The sequence below is a fragment of the Ascaphus truei genome, chromosome 1 (assembly GCF_040206685.1).
Source record: "Ascaphus truei isolate aAscTru1 chromosome 1, aAscTru1.hap1, whole genome shotgun sequence".
Classification (NCBI taxonomy): Eukaryota; Metazoa; Chordata; class Amphibia; order Anura; family Ascaphidae; genus Ascaphus; species Ascaphus truei.
In genome coordinates this window covers 364745574-364771607 of record NC_134483.1, presented here as the reverse complement: position 1 = coordinate 364771607, position 26034 = coordinate 364745574, and the positions used below count along the sequence as shown (strand labels likewise).

General features: G+C 45.4%; 1 protein-coding gene and 1 long non-coding RNA gene across 3 annotated transcripts in view; one reads left to right on the top strand and one right to left on the bottom strand.

Annotated features, from left to right (window-relative positions):
* The window catches only part of SLC7A2 (solute carrier family 7 member 2), a 101948-nt gene extending 94514 nt beyond the window's left edge, over positions 1-7434 (bottom strand). For both annotated transcript variants that reach the window (XM_075610050.1, XM_075610055.1), the window contains exon 1: positions 7281-7434. The gene's annotated coding sequence lies outside the window, so the exon portion shown is untranslated. The remainder of the gene's footprint in view (positions 1-7280) is intronic.
* The window catches only part of LOC142500086 (uncharacterized), a 297348-nt gene that overhangs the window by 48642 nt on the left and 222672 nt on the right, over positions 1-26034 (top strand). The window lies entirely within an intron of this gene.

Below are 26034 nucleotides of genomic sequence, written 5' to 3'. Positions count from 1 at the left end.
CTTGTTTTCTACAATATATATTCAACTATTCAAACTTGAGTGCTGTCTGCTGATTCTCGTGCGAACGGTATCGTATGCTTACTTATTTGTTATGGGATATGCACCTACTTTATATGACAACAATTGGAGTGCTGGCTGTTCCCATTTATGTGTGTGTGCGTGTGCGAGTATATATATATATATATATATATATATATATATATATACACATACAGATATTACCAGATTGTGCATCCGGAATGGACAGACAGCACACAGCCAAGTGAATGAAACAACGGTATTGATGTAAAATAAACAGAGCACTGCATCCAACGTTTCTGTTGCCTTTAAAATCATCTTTTTTCTCCTGCAGCTCTATTTAAAATGGATGCGCGGCATCATATGACGCCGCATTGCCATGGCAATGGGACACTGACGTCACAACGTCAAGTAACGTGGCACCTTGTGACGTCGTGCAGCATCCTGTTACCATGGCAACGCAGCGTCATATGACGCCGTGCGGCCATTTTGAAACAAGATTTTAAAGATCAAAATGGAGAAGAACGGGAGACACCGCCGCAGGTAAGCAGTCGACAGCGGCCACAATGCAGTCGCCCCGGGTGACCGGATTTGTCAAGCCCTGTATATTATATTACATATATATATATATATTTTATTAGATCTCTCTGTCACAGAGATGTGCATGTGCATGTAAGATGCCGTCCTCCCCTAACTATCTCTACTTTTTACATTTCTTTTGTACCGGATGGGAATTAGGGGTCGTGGGAGCTACCACATTATTTTCAGCTCCAGGGAATCACAGGTTCCCGGGATACTTATAGTATGGAGGCAAAGTTTAAAAAGTGACTTCGGCGCTCCCCTGGAAATAATAACTCATAAATAACAGTAATAATAGAATCAACAAAAGCTCTAATAGCCAGATAACAATATACTGGACCTTTCAGAACTGCAGCTCAACCGGCAAAGGATCCTTCCTTGATCCTCAAAAGTCATTTGTAGTAAAGTTGTGGTGAGCGCAAAGGATCATCAAAATATATATAAAAACACAGTTAGTAATGGGACATGTATTAAAACTTATAATAGTGATAGAAAACTATCAGACGGGGAAAGTCATAATTGATCATATTAAACGCTGAGCACAGCTATACTCACACGGGTAAGTGTGGGCTGTTCACATCAAGGCGTCTTTGGATGGATCCCCACGCCGACCGTTTGGTCCAGGTAAATTAAACACTTCCGGCACTGGTGGTCTCGTTAGGGCTCTGTGTGGTGTCCCCATGCTACCGCGTGCGGACGCAGGACCTCCGTCAGAGCCGTCGCAAGAACTACGGTGGCCTTCCGTGGACACAAAGAACTTCACCACCGACAGGGAACTACGCGTTTCGCGAGTAATCTCTCGCTTCGCCGTGTTCCTGTCGGGGTATATGGTGAGGCTCTCTTTATATCCTGGATGTTGGATTCATCAGGTGTATCACCAAACAATTTGATTGTGATTCATTCTTTGTTATTAATATTTTATCTTAGGTTCTTAGGTAAACGTGCATTTGCATATGGTTAAGCAATGCGTCTTAAAATGTATCGATGCAACATTTTTGGTGCTAACGTGAGAGTATAGTAACGCAAATCCCCTTTGGACACACACGCTACTGATATCGATATGAAAAAATGGCGATAACGCACTTCTGTTGATCTATCCCCATGGACGCGTAAGATTTCTGTTGAGTAGGGGGGAGTATATACCTGTGCATTCCATTGGGGATTGTTTGTGTTCCCGCTTAAGCAGCTTTGCAGTTCTATTAACGATTAGAAAAATTCTTTCCCCGTGTCAGTTTGCCCTAATAAAATACACTGTTCTGATAAGCTGCTGTAAAGAGAATAGAAAGCTGGTAGAACATTGATTAATGCTGGGGTAGCCAACTCCAGCCTTCGTCTGAGCCATTGATTGAGCCACCTGTGCTGAAACAGGAAAAACCAGACCTATTCATAGCCCCTGAGGCCTGGAGTTGGCCACCCCTGGATTAATGGTTTAAGCAAAGGTTACTACCGAACATAAAAATGTAGGTGTCCTACAAGGGTGATTTTCTGGAAAAAAATCAACTACCTATTATGCGGTCATAATCCTACTGTAGCCCCATGTGATGCTGTTAAACGTGCATTAAAGCCCATATCAGGCATAAGAGATTATATTAAAACATTGCCACAGAATGTCTCTCTCTAGGAGAAACTATAATACCAATTGTATGACCCAAAGAGAAAAAAATAAGTCAAAATGTTAAATGAAACGGCAGAAAGAGACATACAGAGAGAGAGAGACAGACAGAGACAGAGAGAGAGAGACAAAGAGCTTGCACAGGGAGAGACAGAGAGCTTGCACAGGACGAGACAGATAGCTTGCACAGGGGGAGACAGGGGGAGACAGAGAGCTTGCACAGGGGGAGACAGGGAGCATGCACAGGGGGAGACAGAGAGCTTGCACAGGGGGAGACAGAGAGCTTGCACAGGGGGAGACAGGGAGCGTGCACAAGGGGAGACAGAGAGCTTGCACAGGGGGAGACAGAGAGCTTGCACAGGGAGAGACAGAGAGCGTGCACAAGGGGAGACAGAGAGCGTGCACAGGGGGAGACAGGGAGCATGCACAGGGGGAGACAGGGAGCATGCACAGGGGGAGACAGAGAGCGTGCACAGGGGGAGACAGAGAGCTTGCACAGGGGGAGACAGGGAGCGTGCACAAGGGGAGACAGAGAGCTTGCACAGGGGGAGACAGAGAGCTTGCACAGGGAGAGACAGAGAGCGTGCACAAGGGGAGACAGAGAGCGTGCACAGGGGGAGACAGAGAGCTTGCACAGGGGGAGACAGGGAGCGTGCACAAGGGGAGACAGAGAGCGTGCACAGGGGGAGACAGGGAGCGTGCACAGGGGGAGACAGAGAGCTTGCACAGGGGGAGACAGAGAGCGTGCACAGGGAGAGACAGAGAGCGTGCACAAGGGGAGACAGAGAGCGTGCACATGGGGAGACAGGGAGCGTGCACAAGGGGAGACAGAGAGCTTGCACAGGGAGAGACAGAGAGCTTGCACAGGGGGAGACAGAGAGCGTGCACAGGGGGAGACAGGGAGCGTGCACAAGGGGAGACAGGGAGCGTGCACAAGGGGAGACAGAGAGCTTGCACAGGGGGAGACAGAGAGCTTGCACAGGGGGAGACAGAGAGCTTGCACAGGGGGAGACAGAGAGCTTGCACAAGGGGAGACAGAGAGCGTGCACAAGGGGAGACAGAGAGCGTGCACAAGGGGAGACAGAGAGCTTGCACAGGGGGAGACAGAGAGCTTGCACAAGGGGAGACAGAGAGCTTGCACAAGGGGAACGGTGTTCCAGCACTTTCTGTTTTTCTTCGAGATCAACAAGAAACTCCATATTGCGATTATGAAAGGAATAGGAACGGGGCTGGAATACAAACTGCGAGGGGGAAATGCTTTTTCTAGCACATTACTTTATCCAAAGCTGAATGTAATATTGTCGTTTAGATGCAAGTAGATTTTTTTTTTTGCTTTGAGTTCCAACTATTTTTTCCCCTTCAAAAATACCACTGTATATCATCACTTATCGACCCACTACTGGATTCAGGACTCCCCAAATAAATTCTCTTTTCCCGTGGTCGGTGATTTCTTACAGAACTGTATTTTAACTCCTTTTTTTTAGCAATGGTGGAATTCGAAATCTAAGTCCAACCCCCCCCCCCCCCAGCATATTCTGTGATATTTGGCATAATTCCGGATAAAGTTGGCTTTCAGTGTTAACATTTGAAAAACAGTTTAATAAGTATTTATGAAGCAGTTAAGTTATAAATGATAGAGTTGGTGTTTCGTGGGCAAGAACGTCAATCTCTTATAACTGCCACAAAATCTTAAACTGGACTGATGTTTAAAGCAGCAATCCAGGCAGGATGGTTACCTGGGGGTCCCCACAGCAGAACCGCCCCCTTTAAATCCCCCATGTCACGTGGGCCAATAGGAATGTTGCAGCTTCCTACGACCCATGTGATGCAGCAGTTTTAAAAACCAAGGCAATAAGTACCTTTAACTGTAAGTATCTCGGGAACCAGTGAGTCCCCAGAGCTGAAAATAATGTGGTAGCTCCCGCGAACCCCAATTCCCATCCTGTATAAAAGAAATTTAAAAAAGGAGAGTTAGGTAAGGGAGGACTGCAGCTTTAAAAGCAGAAATGTCATTTAACTGAACAACAGAACATGTTGTAACTACATTTGGCCAACTGATCCCTAAACTCTAATAGTAATCACTAGAGAAAATGCACCAAGATTGCAGATCTTGCTTCCTGTACTTCATTGTACAATGAAAGGATGCACAAGCTTCTCATACTGAAACCCACAGTGTCACAAAGCAGCACATGTCAGTCCAGGCGGTTAGGTTAGCGATGAGACGTTGGTTTTACACTGTAAAATATCATATCCTCCCACCTTTGACTATATACCTGACAACTAACTTGAGGTTGACAGGGTGATAATGATCCAGTTCTGTTTATGGATTTCCATTTGCTCCAGGGTCCCCAAAGTTAGCATAAAATGTTTTACCAGCAAGTAAGACATTGAGAGTTACCTCTCGTTTTCAAGTACAGATGCAGCGGCCGTTATTCGAACATATCACGGAGCCGTTTTCGTGCGCGCTGCTGTACTCCACGCGGCCAATCACGCGGTTGCTTTGTTTGAATTTCATGGATCCCGATTTCTTTGGGCGCAATTCTTCACGTTTCCGTGGCAGAAATGAATGAATTGTACTGTGTACAGTACAGTACTGTGTCAATTTGCAGGTGTTTAAAAACCAGAATACTAAAATGCCATTTTCTGCACTCGATAAAACACGAGTCAACACGCGGTAATTACGCGCCATGACATGGGTATTCTGAGGTATACAACGCGTGATATGTTCAAATAACCGCTGCTGCATCTGTATGTCCTGGGCATAGAGTTAAGATGACAAATAATACATGGTTACAAATACAGCTACATAAGTGAGCAGGGTATACATTATATACAAGACATTGCATGCACAGTTAAAGATAATATATATTATATATAATGGAGTCAGCGCTGTACAATGCCTGGATCATGATCACACTATGAACCTGGAGTTACAGTCGTTGGTAGGTATGCTATACGTGTGCTTAGCTTACTCTTCAAACATTCCGGCTCCCTTTTTCCCCACATATTACCGGCTGCTAGAAATACTTGACGCTGGGCACACCTCCCTCCAGCCCCACTACGTTTCTAAATTTACCAGCACAGCTTGAAGTGAGAGGGGAGAGGGCTCTCTGCTTCACTTACTGCCTCCTGTCTGTCTACCTGAATTTCCCTGTCCTTGCCTGGCAATGTTACAAGTGAGAATGCCAGTGGCATACGTTGCCAAAACTCTTGATACTAAATTAGCATTACTAAATATGTCCTTACATTATTCAGATATTGTATAAATAAATATCTTTGTACTGAAAGTTTAGGCTTCGTCATTCGTATGCCTATTTTAGTTGAATAAAAATATTTTAAAACAGGAAACGTACACTAAAAGGCATTTCATTTTGTGTCTCCGGGATTGCAAAAGATAAAGAGATACTTGGACACTGCAATGAACAAAAGCAACACATATACATATACACACATCCCTCTCTGCAATACAGAACCTTGGAGGAGATTTATATACGACATTGCCAAAAAAAAGTGCTTATAGATGCTCACGTCTTCACCAAATATTAGCAACTTGTTAATCAGTGCTTCAAATCATTAGTTAGAAGAGTTTAGTCACATTTCAATTTTTTGGACACAAAGAAATGGGGAAACAGTGATGCCGGTGATGCAGAACGCGATACATCTCATTTTTACAAGGTGTGTGCCAGGTAAGCAAGTCCTCCTTCACCCATCATCTATGAAATCACCAGCTGAGGCATATTGGGCAAAAGAGTTGGAAGAACAGCTTGATGCAAGATAAAAATGCATTGGTCAATTTTACATTAAAGTAGTATTTGTGCCCCTTGATAAACAGCCCCAATGGACTACAGATGTAACTATTAGAGTATTATATGTGGTTATATATCCATTTCAGTGCCAGAGGGACCATGAACCTATTCAGTTTGAATGCTGCGCATGGCAATGCATTAGTCCTGTCTGGCACTGAATGGGATATTGCAACATTCTGCGCCATCTCATGGGGGAAAAGCTGATATATTCACTTATACTTTGACAAGTGGGATAACCGCTGTTGCCTACTAAGCAGTTGGTCACATCTGTACCATTGAGGTGTATGTGTAAATCAATGGACATGAAGGAAAATATACTCTGAGGATACTCAAGCGGCATTTTGTTTCCATAATTGACCCAAGCAACATTCCACAGAACATGCCTTCTTAGTGGCTAAAACAGGGAGTGATGTCATTCATCTGTATATACACAGTATTCCCATGGCAAGAATATATACAACAATATTGTATGCCTTTAACACTACTCAGACCAGAAGACCACTAGTAAAAATTGTAAACCAAGTGGTTTACCTTAAGAAAAGCAATAATAAGTTATTCATAAAAGGCCACTATCATACACTCCATTAAATATAATACTGTCAACACACATCTGTTTACATACTTGTAACTTTATGTTGTCTAGATACTTTTTAGCCATTACCCTTTTTCCCAAATTGGTTTACTCTCCAGCACACCGTTCCTGTCATTTTACCAGCATGAATTTCACACGTTAATTGCAATTTGTTGTTCTAATATTGAGTATTACATTACAATTGTTATAAATATATATATATATATATATAGCCTAGTATGCCAAAAAAGTGTGTGTGTGTCTAAAGTGCTTAAAAAAACGTGTGTGTATAAAATTGTGTAAGAGACAGACACACATGAATATCGATCCAATCTCTACAGAAAAAATTGTGTAGTCTGTGAATGGAAAGCAGGGATTACATACATTTCCCTTCCAAAGTCAACCAGGGGGACAAAGTTGCCCATATCTCCCCATAAGGGATCAGGACATTTGCAGCCTCCCAGAACACATTATACACATTTGAACAGACTCCAGAGCAGTGTGTGTGTGCAGCCTGCACGGCCGGTTTTGGTGCAGTTTAACTCTTTCCAACTGCAGACACACCTCCCAGCAAATAAAGGACATTTTTTTGTTGTCGTTTACCCTTTCACTCCCGGGAGCTCTTGAAAACTAACTTCTAAGCACCTCTGGCAGCGAAGAACACGGAGAAGCAAAAGTAGGTCAATGCACTTACAAGCTCGGGGGGTGCTCTCCAGTGACTCTGTCTGCCTCCTGCAGAGGGGTCGTGCAGAACTGCCAATGACCTGCAGCAAGTGACAGCGAGGAGACACCACGTTACACAGCTAGGGATCGGGTGTCTGCGCCTGACAACTATCCTGCAAGAGGAGGAGGAGGTGGGGCAGGGTTAGAAGGGAGGTACACTCGTTGCACAAGATACACACACACACCCCTTTCACTCACTTCGGTCGAGGCCAAAAGCTGCAGGAGGAATGAGGAACAGAAGGGATCCAGGGATCCGCCTGCCTTTTCTTTGTTGGCAGATGGTTTAAATGCATTGGGTCAGATTTAGGAGTTGGAAGAAGCAAGGTGGTTACATGCCAAGGGGAAGCAGCTTTAGGCTTCTGCTGCTGGCTAAAAAATATCTCGCTTGATTCCTGCAAGAAGGAAAGTCACCGACATGAAGTGTCATAAATTAGAGTGAGATCTGTTGCATGAGAGGATTTTATGTTGGGTCTTGATTTTAGGATCTTGGAATCCTAAAAAAGTTGAAATCCTCCGAATATTCCTGTCTCCGTTATCCTAGCTATCAATCCACTATGGTAAACCATGAGTGGGTTATTAGGACTTCTGGAGCAAACAGCATTACAAAGTTCTATTGCTTTTCTGACCACTCTTTGAAATGCAGGGATGTCCCACAAGTGTCATATTAAAGTTACATTTAATGAACATGATATATATATATATATATTTATTTATTTTTGTGCCAGATTTTGCTGGATCTTAAAATCTGAGTAGTTCTGCATATGGTTGAATGAATATACCAAGCCACATGTAGCTAGAAATGTCCCAAATCAAGTTACTGCATTTAACCATTTCAGCAAAGGAGAGCCATCATATCTTAAATAGTACGTTATACAGGCATACCCCGCATTAACGTACGCAATGGGATCGGAGCATGTATGTAAAGCGAAAATGTACTTAAAGTGAAGCACTCCCTTTTCCCCATTTACTGATGCATGTACTGTACTGCAATCGTAATATATACGTGCATAACTGATGTAAATAACGCATTTGTAACAGGCTCTATAGTCTCCCTGCTTGCGCACAGCTTCGGTGCAGGTAGGGAGCCGGTATTGCTGTTCAGGACGTGCTGACAGGCGCATGCGTGAGCTGCCATTTGACTATTGGGCGATATGTACTTACTCGCGAGTGTACTTAAAGTGAGTGTCCTTAAAGCGGGGTATGCCTGTATATTCAGAGCTTTGCAGTTTAATGGCACTTATTTAGTGCAGATTGCAACCCTGATTGTGGTGTATGGTAGATAGATTTGAATGTTCCCTGATACCTGCAGCTTGACATGGAGCTGGCCTGAGACACCAATGCAGCTTGGATACTCGTGCAATGATTCAAGTGTATCAGAGGAAACCTTTAATCCCTTTTATTACAATTCTTTTAGCAAGTGGGGATGGAAGTGGCAAGAAGAAAATGCTGTGCTTAGTGCCATTACAACCTTGGCAGTAGTCCCTTACTGATTGTAATCTCCTTGGGGCAGGACCCTCCTTACATACTGCTACAATGTACGTCAATCTTTGTCATTTTATTGTTTTTTCGTTCTTTAACCATATTGTACTGCGCTACGGAATATGTTGGCATGTTATAAATAAATGCTAATAATACTACTAGACCATCAAGCATTGATCCCCCCAGAAGCCTATATGAATTTAACTTATATATTAGCAAGCCCTTTGTTAAAAAAACAAACAAACAAAAAAAAATTGTGTTTAAAAGTATATTTCTTAATGGATGGTGTCTCCTGAGGTTACCATGGCAACCTTTAGGCTTGTTATATAGTATGCGCTGGTGCGGGTGTGCGCCCCGGCGTAGCGTACACCTTTAGTTGTTAGGGTGCAAGCGGTGACGCGCGCAGTTAGGGGGCATGACTGATGTCACAGCGTTAGGCCGCGCTGCGATTGGTTTGCGGCACGACAGCACCGCGCAAATACAATTTTCTTGTAATTTCCCTGGGCTGCCGCGCCACCGCTCACGGCCGTGCGCGCGCGTCCCTAGTATAGGAACGTCTGGCTAACACAGCCCATTGTAATTGACGTGCACGTGGGCGCACTATATTACAGGCCTTAGACTGCACGGGGCCCTGGAGGGAGCTCCATTTTAACCTCACAGACACGAAATATTTAAAACGCTTATATTTTCTGAATGAAGCAACGGATTTAAAAAAGATAAAAACAGCACTGAACAGGGCAAGAAGAGATCAAATCTATGGCAATTAGCGTGGACAGCTGCTTTAAAGCGGCAATACTGCCTGGGTGGTTTGTGTGCGGTTTTAAATGTTTTTACATCATTAGAGCCAGTGGTCGCTGCATCAAAACCGATGCTATTTACAGGCCAGACCCCAACCTGCTCCCAGTTACCGAGATAACAATAACGGAGTCTGTAGCTGCTTGCTGGGGATCAAGTTGGGGAAACAATATCTCATATGATCTACAGGTCAATAGTAAGGTGCAATGTCATCGGTGCAAGTGTTCTGCCGCAGTACCCTTTCTGGCGCCAGAACAAACCTTCACTTTAAGGGGTTACAAAGAGTGTGCAGATGCAGCGAATTGTTTAACAGTAGAGTACCACTTATTACATTTGGCATATATGTTTCATACCACTGCTAAGTCCTTTTTCAGATATTAAATTAATAGCTCATTTTAGTTGTGTTTGTATTAGTTTTTACTTGAATTGGTAACTTCAAGAGATAATCCAAGTGGGACATTAAAAAAAAAAATCTTTTTTTCTGTTTTAATATCTGCAGCCTTTGATTACCTTTTTTGAAAACGAATTACCTAAGCTGCCGCTCGATTACTTCTCTTGTGATCGATCAACAAAGATACAGATTCCTAGGGTTCACTAAATGACTGCCTTTCAATTTCACTCAATCCTTCAGTCAGTGTAAATAAGCAGCTACAATGTATCCTGATATCACTACGGCAACATTATCTATTGTTACAGTTCAAACTGCTGGGAATATTGGCAACAATTTGTCACAAACAGGAAGAAAAGGTGGTCTGGTAAGTGTGTCTGCAAGGGGCCAAGGTCGATGTATGATGTGCACAGTGTCAGCCACGGAGGTTGTTTTTAAGATATGTCTTAAAGGTGGATAGAGAGGGTGCTTGTCGCAAATTGAGGGGAAGGGCATTACAGAGGTGTGGGACAGTGAGTGAAAAAGGTTAAGGCTGGAGAGGGCTTTAGATACAAAAGGGGTAGAGAGAAAACATCCATGAGTAGAACGCAAGTCGGGTGGTGTATAGTGAGAATTAGGGCAGAGATGTAAGGAGGGGTAGAGGAGTGTAAAGCTTTAAAAGTGAGGAGGATAATTGTGTGTGTGTGATACAGGATTTGATCGGAAGACAGAAGAGGGATTTCAGCAGGGGAGATGCTGAGACAGATTTAGGAAAGAGTAGAGTGATTCTGGCAGCAGCGTTTAGGATAGATTGTAAGGGAGACAGGTGAGAGGCAGGAAGGCCGGACAGCAGGAGGTTACAGTAATCGAGACGGGAGAGAATGTGGGCCTGCATCAGAGTTTTAGCAGTCGAGCAACAGAGGAATCTTTGCGTATCTTTGCAATATTGCAGAGGAAAAAATGACAGGTTTTAGCTACATTTTGAAAGTGAGAGGAGAGTGTGAGGGAGGAGTCAAATGTTCTTCTCTGTGACAGCAGAAAAGAGTTGAGGAAGGCAGGAGGAGATTTAGGAAGAGGTGTAGGATTGGGGAGGATGCAGAAGTATGGATTCCACCTTTTTCTTGAAATAGTCAGCAAAGTCATGAGAGGAAATGGAGGACGAAAAACAGGTCATAGACAGTGGTCTGAGCAGAGATTCAAAGACAGAGACGAGGCTGCAGTCCATTGGGGAAGGCCAAAAGAAGAGGTTATAGAGAGAAAGCGAGAAGCCCAAGGGAGAGGGGAGTCATCTATATGGCTGTTGAAGTCCCCAAGGAGAAAAACAGAAGCGCCTACGGTGAGAAAGAAAGAGAGCCAGGATTCAAAGTGAGAGAAAGACAGAAGGGGGCTGAGTAGAAGTAGGTTGGCAATAGATGTCAGCCACATGGACAGGGAGAGGAGAAAAAAGCTGGACATTGTGAGCCTCAACGGAGGACAAAAAAGAGAGGGAGAAATAGGAAGGGTATGGTAATGGCAGATAGAGGAGAGGAGGAGCCGCATGCCTCTACCCCTGCCATCAGAACGTGTGGGAGAAAGAAAGGCCACCATGAGAGAGGGCATATTCCAGTGCAGAGTCAGATTGAGTGAGCCAAAGAGGAGCAGAGATTTAGAGAAAAATAAGGTATGTACAGAGAGGAACTTGTTGGAAAGGGAGTGTGCATTCCAAAGGGAACAGGAAAAAGGGAGAGAGGAGTGAGGTTGACGGGATGGATATGAAGTTAGTCGGGTTGACACCCGACGGAGTAGAAGTTGTATTGTATGTGGAAGGCGAGGACGAGAGCATGTAGAAATAAGGCAGGGGCCATGATTAGGAGAGATATCCCCAGAAGCAAGGAGGAGAAGCATGGAACGAGAGAGAATGTGTTGGGAGGATTTATAAGGGTGTGTTTTAGTGAAGGGGGTATAACTGTGTAGTGTAAGAGGACAAATGTAGGAAAGGAGTTCATATGAACTGAGAGGTGGTGGAGAAAAAAAGAGAGATAAAGATATACAGTATGAATAGAGTTTAAGGAATAATGAGGCTTGTAGAAAGAAGCGAGTAGTTTGAAAAGAAAGGTCAGAGCAAATATAAATAGTAGAGGAGGCATGTGGTGATAGTTTAGTGATGATAGGTGTGTGAGGACTGGGCAGTAAAAGTGATGTTAGGATAAGGATAGAGTGGAAGTTGTGAGAAATGCAATATATGAATGGTGGAGCTCTAGTGTGAAGGGATAGAAAATGTCCTCCTTTCCAGCACAGTTCAAATCCAGACTTCAGGGCTGTGACAGGGTGAAGTCAGGTACTTATAATTATGCCTGGGAAACTTACATCTGAGTCCTGCATCCAGCAGTCAGAAGGTTAACCCAGTCAGAATTACCTGGGCAATCAGGATGTAAGCTGATACAGCTGACAGGCAGCTTGATAAGGAAGCTACTGCTTGTAGTAGATGGCTGACTCAGGCTACAGAGCTGTCCTCTGCAAGCTCCTATCCAGAAGGTTTGCCTGAACTCTCTCTATGAACAGCTTCCCAAAACAAAGATACAGAAAGGACTTTAATATTGTTCCCTAAATATTGTTGCATATGTTTAGGGTTTGGGAACTGGAAAAGCCAGCCAGCCCGATAGATAGGGCCTGGAATGTTTAGTAAGATCTCCCTATGTGGAGTAAGCGTTCTTTTTTTGAGGTTTGTTTTGCCTTAAAGGGACAGTGTACCTAAATGTTTATTTGAGTGTGGAAAATCACTAAAGTTAAAGCCTTGCCCACTGTTTGGGACTCTTACTGACCTCACCACAAGGCCGCCCTGCCACACGGGCAAATAGGTGTTTTATTGTCCACTAGTTCCAGTCCTGTTGAACTCCCTGTTAAACTCCACACTGCATGTCACCTAAAAAAGGGCCATTTTAGAGATGTGCTTCTTTACACGTAGGCTGTTGCCCTTTAAAAATGGCATTAAGAATTGAATAATAATTTTAAAAAGCCGTAAGTATTATTTAATGCTACAGAACTGATTAAAAAAACCAAAAAAAAAACCACATGGATTGCCAGTTTAACCTCCCCATTTCATTCTGTTATTTTAAATTTTGCATTATTACAAAATGTCCCTGAAGGTCCCCATTGCTTGGGAACACGTGAAAACAGACCTCAGTGCAACTTTTACACCAGAAATTCTGAGAATTACGCCAGATTTTTGTGAAAATGGATATATATATATATAAAGGGTCATGTGACCTAAAGCCATTTGATTCTGTGTTAGAATTTGCCGTGCATATTGACTTTTAATGCTTGGCACATGTTTTGCAGTTTTTCACTGTTTGTTTAACAAAACAAGTTTAGAAAATGTTGCCCAATTTGTGAAATTCACTAAGAAAAAATTGCACTTAGACAAATGAGACCCCGTTCCCCTCCCCTTTTTGTCTTTACTTCCCAGGACTTTTCCACCTCTTTTAAATATAACATCAAAAATGTCCACTGTGACATCTTAACAATGAGAAACAGCTGTAGCAGCTGTGGCACTGAAGAAGTTATACACAGCTCAGTTTAACATTAGAGCTTTATAGAGTAGCATAGTGGTATTTTAAAAATAATACTGCATACTATTATTTATTATATCAAAATACATTATTAGTATTCATATATAATAATCAAATAGGTCAGTAATGTTGTAGCTAAAGTTTATTTTGCTTCTACCCTAATGCATGAATATTTTTCCAGTTAGATGCTATTGTGAGCATTTGAACGTCTTTAAGGTTGGGTCCCTCTTCTATCCTTGGAACTGTTTGTGAGACCTCCAGCCAAGTTCCATACAGACATGTACATCTCTCTCCATGTACCAAAATACCTCAACTATCCAACCCCTAATATCTCATGTGCTTCCACTTTTCCAAATCCATTCCAACTTCTCACTCGCTTTCAATTTTGTCTACAGAGAATAGTGACCGGACTTACGGTATGGTGCCAGAGAGAGTGCACGCAAGGCACTGAGCTCCGGAGCTGCCCCACTACCCGCACTGCATAACTGCAGCAAAAATCAATTAACAAAAAACAATAATCATCCTCAAGCTGAGTTGGAAGCTGAGAGGCTCATGGACAGGCAAAGAACATGGAGATCCGTCTTGCCACCAAAACAGCAGGGCGTGGAAAAGCTTCAGACCAGAAAAGACTCTCCCAATATGGCTGCTGCATACAGGGTAAGGCCGAGTCCATGGTGCAAGTGCGCGTGCAACGGAGTGCATGGCTTCGCATGCGTCTGTCTGCCGAGCGATCTGTGGACCATAGATCCTTGTGACTGGGAGGTGTGTCAGAGGCGTGGCTGATGATGTCAAGGAGATGGTTCACCCTCATTGGGCAGACCTCTCACGTGACCCAGCCGTCACGTGACAAAGACAAAAAAAATTGTCTCGCGAAAAACATGCCGCACCGTTGCTCACGTGCACGTGTGCGCGCTCTATGGATGTTCCCATAGACTCAGATGTGTTTGGCCGCGCCGCTCACGCTGTTGCAAGTGCGGTCGCTCTAAGCATGGACGTGGCCTAAATGAACAAGGGAAGGCTGAACAGCAGCAGATGTCCAACACAGAATCCTTCAATGAGCATACTGAAATGGCTAAAGCCCTGGCAAGGGATCTTATGCCTGCAATGAATATGCCTTCCGAACTGGCTACCATTAAACTGGAGAGGGCTTACAGATTGGGGCCGGCAAAATGGAGCGATGGAGAAATACCAAGAGCGGTAATCGCAAAACTGCTGGATTTCAGCAAAAATCCAGACTCCCGCAAACTTACAAAGAATCAGGTCCCACAAGATTCTAATCTTCCAGAATTATTCGGTGTCAGTCTCCAATAAAAGGAGAGAATTTGCAAAGTTGTGCAGTTCTCTATTTCAACAGAATAAGAAATTCACGCTAAGATACACAGAACTTCACAGTACGGATCCAGGGCAGAGGGAGCTAAACATTTACTGATGCGGAAACATCAGGAAAATACGTTACGACACATCTCAAAGAGATTGAAGACCGATGATGCGGGTGATACCAGGAGCGCACTCAAGAAAGACGTTCCCCGAATAGGAAAAAGGACAGTAATGACAATTCCCCGAGATCAAGACCTGAAAGGGCAAAACTTGGTGTACGTAACAAAAGCTATATGGGGGTATCTCTTTGATACTTAGGAACAGCAGATTTACAGTTTTCCAGTTTAAAAGTTAATCGATATGCAGGTGCATACAGATAGGTCCGGAAATAATTGGACACTGACACAATTTTCATAATTTTGGCTCTGTACGCCACCACAATGGATTTGAAATGAAACAACCGAGATGCAATAGAAGTGCAGACTTTCAGCTTTAATTCAAGGGGTTGAACAAAAATATCGTATGAAACGCTTAGAAATTGCAACCATTTTCATACACAGTCCCCTTATTTCAGGAGCTCAAATGTAATTGGACAAATTAACACAATCATAAATAAAATGTTCATTTTTAATACTTTGTCGAGAATCCTTTGCAGGCAATAAATGCTTGAAGTCTGGAACGCATGGACATCACCAAACGCTGGGTTTCCTCCTTTGTGATGCTTTGCCAGGCCTTTACAGCAGCTGTCTTCAGTTGTTGTTTGTTTGTGGGTCTTTCTGCCTTACGTTTTGTCTTCAGCAAGTAAAATGCATGCTCGATCGGGTTGAGATCAGGTGATTGACTCAACCATTGCAGAATATTCTACTTCTTTGCCTTAAACTCCTGGGTTGCTTTCGCAGTATGTTTTGGGTCATTGTCCATCTGTAAAGTGAAGCGCCGTCCAATCAACTTCTCTGAATTTGGCTGAATCTGAGCAGACAATATATCCCTATACACTTCAGAATTCATCCGGCTGCTTCTGTCTTCTGTCACATCATCAATAAACACAAGTGACCCAGTGCCATTGTAAGCCATGCATGCCCATGCCATCACACTGCCTCCACCGAGTTTTACAGATGATGTGGTATGCTTCGGTCATGAGCCGTTCCAAGCCTTCTCCATACTTTTTTCTTCCCATGATTCTGGAACAGGTTGATCTTAGTTTCATCTATCCAAAGAATGCTGTTCCAGAACTGGGCTGGCTTTTTTAGATATTGTTTGGCAAAGTCTAATCTGGCCTTTCTATTTTTGAGGCTTATGATGTGGTGAACCCTCTGTATTTGCTCTCGTGAAGTCTGCTCTTTATGGTAGACTTGGATAATGATATGCCTACCTCCTGGAGAGTGTTCTTCCCTTGGCTGGATGTTGTGAAGGGGTTTTTCTTTACCATGGAAAGGATCCTACGATCATCCGCCACGGGTGTCTTCTGTGGACGTTCAGGCCTTTTTGTGTTGCAGAGATCACCAGTGTGTTCTTTTTTTCTCAGAATGTACCAAACTGTTGATTTGGCCACTCCTAATGTTCCTGCTACAGTATCTCTCTGATGGATTTTCTTTTTTTTTGCAGCCTAAGGATGCCCTGTTTCACTTGTATTGAGAGCTCCTTTGACCACATGTTGTGGGTTCACAGCAACAGCTTCCAAATGCGAATACCACACCTGGAATCAACTCCAGACCTTTTACCTGCTTAATTGACGATGAAAGAACGAAGGAATAGCCCACACCTGTCCATCAAACAGCTTTTCAGTCAATTGTCCAATTACTTTTGGTCTCTTGAAAAAGAGGGGGCTACATATTAAAGAGATGTAATTCCTAAACCCTTTCTCCAATTTGGATGTGAATACCCTCAGATTAAAGCTGATAGTCTGCACGTTAAGACCATATTCATTATTTAACTGTAACTTGAATTTATTTTGGTACACAGACAAAATAACAAAACTTGAATCAGTGTCCAATTATTTCTGGACCTAACTGTATGTGGACAGATCTGAGAGCGAGCCCATATTTTTATGCATGGCAGAAGGGGAGAGATATGTTCCTATACACAAAAGTTATTTTCCAACAGTTAAAAGAATTTATATAGGAAGTTGAAAAGATTCTCAGAGTTTTATTTAGAAGGGTGGATTGAAGCGGAACGGGTTATATATTAAAGAGTCCAATAAACACAAATTAAAAAAGATTGGTTTTGGCCCTGTTCCAGAGGGAGGCCAAAGGCAGGCACGAGGTGGAACATTATACTGGGAAACTGGCAAGGCAGTCTTGGGGGGCAAAATTATAGCAAATATAAATAGGAAAAGGTGCAAGAAAAGGTAAGCGCAAACCCTATAATATATCCACAAATAAATCACAGAAAAATGATATCACCAAGAGGAGATGCTGCTGGTGTGAGGAATTTCACAATCCCTCAATAGACAACAGGAGGAGTACACAGAGCACAAGAACTCCTCTCGTGGGTAAATGGAAGTTCACAGGAATCAGATCAACATGTGTTAAAAGAAAAGTGAAAAGATCATGGTACATTACAGTTTAATTAACAAAAAATCCTTTGAGCAGTGAGCTCCAGTACACTCACATGCTCCACGATCATTAAAAGCAGTTTAACCAACTCAGGGTTAGGAGCGACGCCCGCAATACAGCAAACACAGCTCACACGAATCCTCTAGGTAGGGACAGTCTCCTCTGCATCAAAACAGCGTCTGACGTCACAAGACTTCCTCAGCTTTCCTCCAAAGCTAAGGGGGGAGTAGCAGGATACAGAGTCAGCGTCAGCGTTGAGATCTTTACAGCGGGAGAACAGCTGGTTCGCAGAAAGCGGCAAGAGGCTCCACACAGCTCACGGGTCACTGCGCAATTGGAATGAACCCTACACATTTCATCCGGTTATTCGGACTTCTTCAGGGGTGCATGGATACAGACTCATCTCAAGACATTAAATAGTCCCCAAAAGGGGAGGAGAAAGGGCGGGTGCAACACATCATAGCACAAGCCATGCCCACAATGCAGAGATGTACACATACAGATAGCAGCCAATGTTAAATGGACACAAATAATATATATTGGTACAAATACACAACATTTATATAATAAAAAATATATACATAGAATTTATATAATAAAAATATAATAAAAATATGTATACGCAAATAGACAATTAATACAATAAGGATCCAGATAGAACCTAAGTGGAGACAAAAAGGAAAATCAGCACAAGTAGTATAATAAAAATTTCATACAATAAAAATCAACGTATAAAAATAACGTATATTAAAAGTTGATATAAAAAGGATGTCAATCTATGTGCCCATAACAAGTATAGAAACACACATATGAACATCAATGTAAAAAGGAAACCAGATCATGCTTGTCCTATGATGTGTTGCACCCGCCCTTTCCCCTCCCCTTTTAGGGACTATTTAATGTCTTGAGATGAGTCTGTATCCATGCACCCCTGAAGAAGTCCGAATACCCGGATGAAACGCGTAGGGTTCATTTCAATTGCGCAGTGACCAGTGAGCTGTGTGGAGCCGTGTGGAGCCTCTTGCTGGTTTCTGCGAACCAGCTGTTCTCCCGCTGTAAAGATCTCAACGCTGACGATGACTCTGTATCCTGCTACTCCTCCCTTACCTTTGGAGGAAAGCTGAGTAAGTCTTGTGACGTCAGACGCTGTTTTGATGCAGAGGAGACTGTCCCTACCTAGAGGATTCGTGTGAGCTGTGTTTGCTGTATTGTGGGCGTCGCTCCTAACCCTGAGTTGGTTAAACTGCTTTTAATGATCGTGGAGCATGTGAGTGTACTGGAGCTCACTGCTCAAAGGATTTTTTGTTAATTAAACTGTATTGTACCATGATCTTTTCTCTTTTCTTTTAATACATGTTGATCTGATTCCTGTGAACTTCCATTTACCCATGAGAGGAGTTCTTGCGCTCTGTGTACTCCTCCTGATAAATAGGAAGAGGAAGGAAAATTATCTGGAATTTGCTAAAGCTAGTACAGAATTAAACAGAAGGTTTTGTGCGTTTATACAAAGACCTATGATAGCAAACAGGGAGAGGCATATGAGATCCAGGTACAGTAGAGGCAACTCTTATTCGAACAAAAACCAGTGGCAATTCCCCAAAAAACCCAGGAAACACCCAGGTACATTCTGAATACATGCCTTAAACTTTCCTTAAACTAGCCCCAGCATTTCTGCATTGATTAATGGCCTATCAGATTAACAGCGGGGGTCCCTGGCAGTCCCATTCAAACTGAATTGGACTGCCAGGGATCCCTGCTGTGTTAATCCTATGGGTCGTTAGTCAATGCAGAAATGCCTTAAACGTGCCTCAAACTAGCCCAGAACATACCCAGCACATACCCAGCACATACCCAGAATGTAACCCGGCTAGTTTACGGCAAATGTTAGAATAAACGTTGCCTCTACTGTACATGTGCAAAATATGGCTTCCTAAAAGGAATACAGTTTAGGGTACTACATTTCTATACATTTGGACATAAAGCAGTACATTACTGGGAAATTTAGCCAGGAAACCTATGAAACTCGGTCATATTTTAAGAATCTGAAAATCCTCGTGACAAATTATAACAGACCCTAGGGAAATAAATCAATTTTGACCCCAAACTATTTTTTATAGAGCAACAGTAATAGAGATTAAATACTGTAGCCCAAAATAATTTTCCGGGGAAAGTCAAGCTCCCAAAGCTAACTGGGGAAGACCAGCAGATGTTAAATGCACCAATTACTATACTATTAGAATCATTACAAATGGGAAAGCCCCAGGGCCAGACTGATTTACAGGACAATTTTATATACTCCTCAATTTAGAGGTTGGATTACCATCAAAGGAAGTGTTTAACGAGATATTAAAGGAGGATTAATACATGGAAACTGATATAACTGTGTCTCTATTAAAATAATTCATAAAGGAGAAAAAGACTAAAGGGATTAAAAGGACAACCCTCACGTATGACTCCCTTATAGAGGAATGAGGAATTTCCCCCAGGATATATACCGGGAAGGAACAATATTTGGAGGACAAGAGGTATAGTGAGGATTAAAGAAGTTATGTTTCTGTGGAAAATACATACATTCGAAGAAATACAAAAGAAATATAATATTCCACTTTCAGAATATTTCAGATATACACAAATCAGGCATTTTAATATTTCCAAAATGTTTCCGTGAGGGAATAGACATTTAACCAAATTTGAGGAGATGTGTACAATACAAACACATCAGAAGGGGTTGATTTCAAATATATATTCTACTCTGAGTTCTCTAGACAAAAAAGAAAAACACTCATATATGGCTCAATGGGAAAAATATATTGGATCAGAGATTTCTAAAGATGATTGGGCAGAGATATGGGAGGCGGCGGCGAGCACCATAATTTGCACCATAATTAAAGACAATAGGTACAAGATTATGATGAGATGGTATTTAACACCAGATAGATGTGCACACATTTACAAAGGAGCAAGCCCTCTGTGCTGGAAAAACTGTGGTTATAGGGGCACATTGTATCATATATTCTGGACTTGCCCAAAAGCTGTTCCTTCCTGGAGGAAAATTAAGAAATATCACCAGGGTAATTGGTGTAGCTATAGCAATGGACCCGGTAATAATGATTTTGGGGAAACCTGTCCCTAATGTGTCGTACGCAACAAACAAATCAATTGCACATTTGTTAACAGCAGCTAGATGCACAATAGCACTTCAATGGAAGCAAATAAATATACCATCCTATCAAGTCTTCCAGGAAAAGGTGCGACATGTTCTAGAAATGGAAAGGCTTACAACATTGATTATTAACACCACAGAAAAATTCGAAAAAATCTGGAATCCAAGGTTGAATGGCTTTCCAGAAAATATAGCATCAATACAAGATATACAAATGTAGCAGGGTACCCTCCCTTGCTTCCTCCCTGGCAGTGGTCCCGTCGTTCTAGAGGGTTTGTGTGAATTGCATCGGCCATGTTGTGGTTGGCGCAGCCACATACATGTGGACTATATATAAGGGAGTGGCCATGTTGTGGTTGGCACTGCCGGAAGAGGAGGTCCTTGCTGTTCAGGATTTTCTCCGCGGACTGGAGGTGGCGTTCTCAGTCCTGACGGAGCCTGCAAAGGGAGAGGTAGTGTGGAGGAATCTAGTCAAGCTCCTGGACTAGGCCAGACCCATTCCCGTAGGCCCCAGGTAGTCCCTTCCTACTAGCGGAGTATTGTAGGGCCTGCCAGTCTAGTGATAGGCATCGGTGGAGAAGGACCTGAGCTGGGAAGGGAGTTTCCCCATCGAGAGGGGATTGTGTCGGAGGCCCTGCATCGTGGGATGACGGATGTGGCATATCTAAGGAATGCCCTGGTGTACCCAAGTACCCAGGAAGGTACCCACGTGCACCAACACTACACGCGGGAGTGTAGCGGTGCCCTCATCTGTACACTTGGGTGGAGAATGTTCTGCCGAACAGGGCCGCCAACAAGGGGGGGTCTGCCGGAATTGGCGTCCCGGGCCCGGTGACTCCAAAAAAAAAAGTGTCTGAAAAAAATGGCTGTCATATTTGCTCCCCCTGCAGTAGGGGCCCGGGCGGTCGGGCCTTAACCTGTGCTCTCCCCGAGTCCCTAGCCACGATCCTCAGCCCCTTCCACCATCCCCAGCTCTCCCCCCACCCCCATCATCCCCTCGGCTCCCCCTGCTGTATGGGCGTGGGCGTGCCTTAACCCGTGCTCTCCCCAGCCATGCTCCTCAGCCCCTCCCACCATCCCCAGGCCCCTCCCCACCATCCCCTAGCCCCTACCGGCATCCTTTCGGCCTCGGCTCCCCTTACAGTAGGGGCCCGGGCGGGCCTTCACCCACACTCTCCCCAGGCCCCAGGCCCCTCCACCATCCCCAGGCCCCTACCAGTATCACCTTGGCCTCAGCTCCCCCTGCAGCAGGGGCCCGGGCAGGCCTTCACCGATGCTCTCCCCAGCCATGCTCCTCAGGCCCCTCCACAGTCCCAGGTCCCTACCGGCATAGCCTCGGTTTCAGCTCTTCCTGCAGTAGGTGCCTGGTCGGGCCTTCACCCGTGCTCTCCCCAGCCATGCTCCTCAGCCCCCCTCCCTGCACCATCCCCAGGCCCCTACCGGCATCCCCTCGCCTCAGCTCCCCCTGCAGTAGGGGCCCGGGCAGGCGGGCCTTCATCCGCGCTCTCCCCAGCCACACTCCTCAGCCCTCCTCCCCCCCCACTGTCCCCAGGCTCCTCCACCGTCTCCAGGCCCCTACCAGCATCCCCTCGACTCCCCCGTCCAGGACCTACCGCCCGGCATCCTTCCCCACCCCTCAGTCCCAGGCCCTACAAGGATCCTTCCCCCCCAGCGCCCACCCCAGCCAGGCAGCTCCTCAGACCCTCCATCTGCCGCCGGACCCCACAGCCACTGGTCCTGACCATCCCCAAGGTAGTCTACTTTTTATATATATTTGGGGGGAGTGGGGGTCTTTTTATATGTATTGGGGGAGTGGGGATCTTTTTATATGTATTGGGGGGCTTGGGGGAATTTTTATATAGGAGAAGGAGGGGCTCAGTGAGTAAAGACACTGACTGACAATGAGATTGCTGCAGGGGAGCCTGGTTCAATTCCCGGTGTCGGCTCCTTGTGACCTTGGGCAAGTCACTTTATCTCCCTGTGCCTCAGGCACCAAAAACATAGATTGTAAGCTCTACGGGGCAGGGACCTGTGCCTGCAAAATGTCTCTGTAAAGCGCTGCGTAGAATTAGCAGCGCTATACAAGAACATGCTATTATTATTATTACATGTATTGGGGGTCTTTTTAAATGTATTGGGGGGAGTGGGGGTCTTTTTATATGTATTGGGGGATTGGGGGTCTTTTTATATGTATTGGGGGAGTGGGGGTCTTTTTTATATGTATGCTAGGTGGGTTTTTTGTATGCATTTGGGGGGGGGATTTTTTTCTATGTATTTGGGGGTGGGAACTATATATCTTGTGGGGGGAATTGTGTGAGGGGGAGGGAATGAGTGGGTGTGGGGTAATTGATGGACGGAGAGGAGAAAGGGGGTGAGTGAGGAAAAGCGGGAGAAAGAGTGAGACGCAGCGGAGAGAAATACATGCGAGGGGGGAGGGGGAGGAGAGGGGATGAGACAGAGGAGAGAGAAATACATGGGTAGAGGGTGGGAAATAGAGGTGGCTCGTGAGGGGTGAAATTAACCTAAGGCCACGCTTATAGTGCCGGCAACGCTGACGTCAGACTACGGTTGCTAGTAAAACCAAATTGAAGTGACTTTCAGCGATCGAGACCAAGCCGCTGAGCCGTCCTGTCGCTCCAACTATAAGCGCACGCGATGGCATCAATACACGGGAGACACGGGAGAGAAATACATGCGAGACAGGAGAGTGAGAGGGGGTGAGACGGAAAGGAGAGAAATACATGGGAAGAGGGAGGGGGGAAATAGAGGGGGCTTGTGAGGTGTGAAATGGGGGGGGGGGATGGGGCGGCTCGCAATACTGCCGACATGGGGGGGGGGGGGCTGCTTAAAATGTTGTCCTGGGTCCCATGATTTCTGTTGGCAGCCCTGCGGTCGGACACCGACACCAGGGTCTAGGTGCCCAGGGCACCATCAGTATTGTGGAGGGACAATTACTGTTATTGTTACCTGCTGGGTTGTTACTGTATGTGTACACTGTTATTGCGGAGAATACTATGGGACCATAGTAAAGAGTGTTGCATATATATTGTTTGGATTGTGGTTATCTGAGGTATACCATAAAGGTATTGTAAGGCCGCTACTCACGGCGCCCGCTGCGGCTCTTACCTCCGCTGTCGGGACGCGCGGCACCCGGTCACGTGGTCCTCCTTCTCTCCTGTCTCTTCCTGCAGCTCCTGCTGCCCATGCGCGCCGCCGTGGTAGACCCGCGCGCGCGCCTACAGTGCCTGCTTTTTCTCCCAGCAAACTCAACCCGCCCCTTCCGTCGCGTCGCGCGCGTCGCGCGCGTCGCGCGCGCTACTATGTCCATCTCCACTGCCGCCAATGTATTTGTTCCGTTCCCACCTATCCTGCATCCTGCCTCAGCCTATCAGCGCTCTACGTTCTTCTGACATCACCGTTGGAGGTTCTCATTGGTTCCTGTCAGTATATAGTGCTACCAGCCCAGAGCTGATTGCTGAGCATAGTCAGTCTCTAGTTGTGCTTGCTACAAGCTACTTTGCAGTCTGCTCTTGTCTTCCATTACAGACCCTAGCTTGAACCTGGACTCCCGTTCTCTGGCACCCTCGAACCCCGGCTCGCCCTACGGACTTCTACCTTCTCCTCTCCTCGACTTTGGCTTTGGACACCGACTACTCTTGATCTCTCCAACCCCGGATCTGGCAAGTACCTCTACCACTCTACACTCTCCTGTCCCGAACCAGGCTATCTACACGACTCAGCTAACCGGACCCGCTCACGCGGCTGTAGGGCGGTGGTTTTCCTGTATCCCCACCTCAGCCTCGCGGTCAAGTCCGGTTTGTTGTGAGCACTCCTATATTCCCGTGACATTATGCTCAGCCCAACAGACCTGGACTCCGCCGAGGTGGGTCGACGCTTAAGCGAACACAATGGCCTGTTCAAGGAAGTAGAGACTTGTCTCTCCCAAAATAACCAGCGTATGGAACTGCTCCAAAACTCCCTGGGTACCATTTCAGAGCAACTCAAAACTCTTCTGTCCTCTCCTGAGACGGCTGCCGCTCCTCCTGCTCCTATCTTCTCTCCGCCGGCACCTCTGTCTCATCCTCCGGAACCTCGTCTACCTTCTCCCAATCGTTATTCGGGAGAGCCTTCAGCATGTCGTGGCTTCCTGGGGCAGTGTTCCGTCCAATTTGAGCTTCTACCCTCTCACTTCCCTACTTCTCGTTCAAAGGTCGCGTACATTTACTCGCTGCTCACCGATGACGCCCTGGCCTGGGCTACACCCATATGGGAGCATCGCCCGGATCTGACTTCCAGCCTGGACCGGTTCTGTGCTGAATTCCGGAAGGTGTTCGATACACCAGGTAGGAGGGTAACTGCCGCTTCTTCTCTCCTCAATGTTTCGCAGGGAAATCGCTCGGTGGCTCGCTACGCACTGGAGTTTCCCACTATTTCGTCAGAAACAACGTGAAATGATGAAGCACTCGCCGCAGTGTTTTGGCAGGGTTTGAATGACTCCCTGAAGGATGAGCTGGCCGCTCTGGAGCGCCCTACATCTTTGGAGGAACTCATCGCGCTCTGTATCCGTATGGACCAGCGGCTCCAGGAGCGAAGAGCAGAGAAGGGAAAGCGCCAAAAAGGTACTCAACCCACCTTCTCCTCACATACAGCTCCAGGGGAGCCCGTAGCCGTATCCTCCGAAGAACCCATGCAGCTGGGTGGAACTCGCCTTTCATTAACGGAAAGACTACGTTGCCGTCGGGCGGGACTCTGCCTTTACTGCGGAAATAGTGGACACCTGGTGAGTACCTGTCCTTCCAAGTCGGGAAACGCTAGCCCCCAGTGAGTACTGGGAGAACTACACTGGGCATGGTCACCTCTCCTTCCTCTCCCAAACTACCATCCAAGATACTTCTTCCTATAACCCTATCAGGAGACTTTGGGGACATCACCACGAGGGCCTTCCTAGACTCCGGTTCTGGTGGGAATTTTGTCGATCAATCTTTTGCGGAGAAGAACCAGATTCCTCTGGTAGCCAAGGATTGGCCCGTAGGCCTAGAAGCCATTGACGGTAGGCCTTTGCAACCCGCATTTATTTCTCATCAGACCATTCCCCTCCGTCTTAAGATGACAGGACACCATTCCGAACAAATTCAGTTGGATGCCATCCACACGCCGGCTGTAGACGTGATATTAGGTCTTCCCTGGCTCCAGCACCATAATCCCCAGATCGACAACCCCTCACCTGGAGAGATCGGTGTCAAGACATTTGTCTGGTTTCGCCTAAAGCCATAGTAGGTGCCACACATCCGGAATCCAAGAATCCCCTCCTTCCGGACGCTTACTGGGAGTTCAGAGATGTCTTCGACAAAATTCAGGCGGAGGAATTACCACCCCATCGCGCCTACGATTGCCCGATCGACCTTCTTCCTGGCGCGATTCCCCCCAGAGGTTGTACCTACCCGCTTTCCCCCCCCGAGACCAAGGCGATGAAACTTTACACACAGGAGAACCTTCAGAGA